Here is a 1,072-nt window from a genome sequence, read left to right on the forward strand (position 1 = left end):
TCTCTGTTGCTGGAATGAAAAACCTGGTCTACACCATTCAGAAGGACCAGCTAAGCTAACAAAGAGCCAAGGAATAAAACAAACACCTTCTAAAACACTTCAACCCCCACCCGTTCAAATTTCTAAGAGTCTCCAGAGCCAAGCAACCCAGTTCATGGGATGATTTTTGCCTCAAAGGGACAGCAAAAGAGGTCTTTCAACGACAAAGGAGCCCTCCCAGTCTTAATCAAGTGCCAGTGAAACAGAGACCTGGACATAAAGTTGAACAAATCTAGAAGACAGGCTGGCCCTGTGTAAGTCTGAATAGCTCAGAACCAAATGAACAGCCCTGTAAGCTGTTCTTTTTCTAATGGGTCTCCAAAGTGTGACAAACGAAATATGTCAGAATTCAAATGGAACGAAACATTGGAAATCTGATTGCAGAAAACACCAGTCAAAATCAAGTCGCTGTTGCGCTGGGTTTTTTTTTTTGTTGTTGTTTTTTACTGTTACAATGTCATTGACTAACACTGGCTTGGGAATCACAGATAAAGCAGAGCTGAAGGATAACTAAGTTAATGAAGCTTGTGCCTGGCACATATTAGAAAGCCTTGACAGAATCCTGTGAATGAAGAATGTAATAAATGGGAACCATAAAAAGATTACCAGTGAGGAGCTAATAGCACAAAATTTGAATAAAAGGTCTGAATCCCATGTTCCTTTTCTTTCCCTTAATCGTTAATGAGTAGCACTGTTTGGAAATTAGTCTATGTAACAATTACACTTTCTGATTCATTAGGTTTGGGATTGTGTTCAGGGCAAATGTGCTAACCTCAGAGTGAAAAATACGTTCTCATCTTTTTTCCCCAGCTTCTCCTGTGCCTCCACACATTTGTCACTCGTATGCCTTCTCATATGCAGACATCCTGATGCCTGACTGGTGCTTGGGTTAGGCACAAGAAATACTTTCTCTGTACATAGTGCCAGGTGGAATGAATCACTCATGGCTCCCTTGAACTTAAACTCCACACAGTAGCTGTGATGACTAACTTAATAGTGTGACTTTGAGCAATCATGCTTATACGCCCAACCC

Source organism: Buceros rhinoceros, unplaced genomic scaffold (genome assembly GCF_000710305.1).
Source record: "Buceros rhinoceros silvestris isolate BGI_N320 unplaced genomic scaffold, ASM71030v1 scaffold30526, whole genome shotgun sequence".
Taxonomy (NCBI): domain Eukaryota; kingdom Metazoa; phylum Chordata; class Aves; order Bucerotiformes; family Bucerotidae; genus Buceros; species Buceros rhinoceros.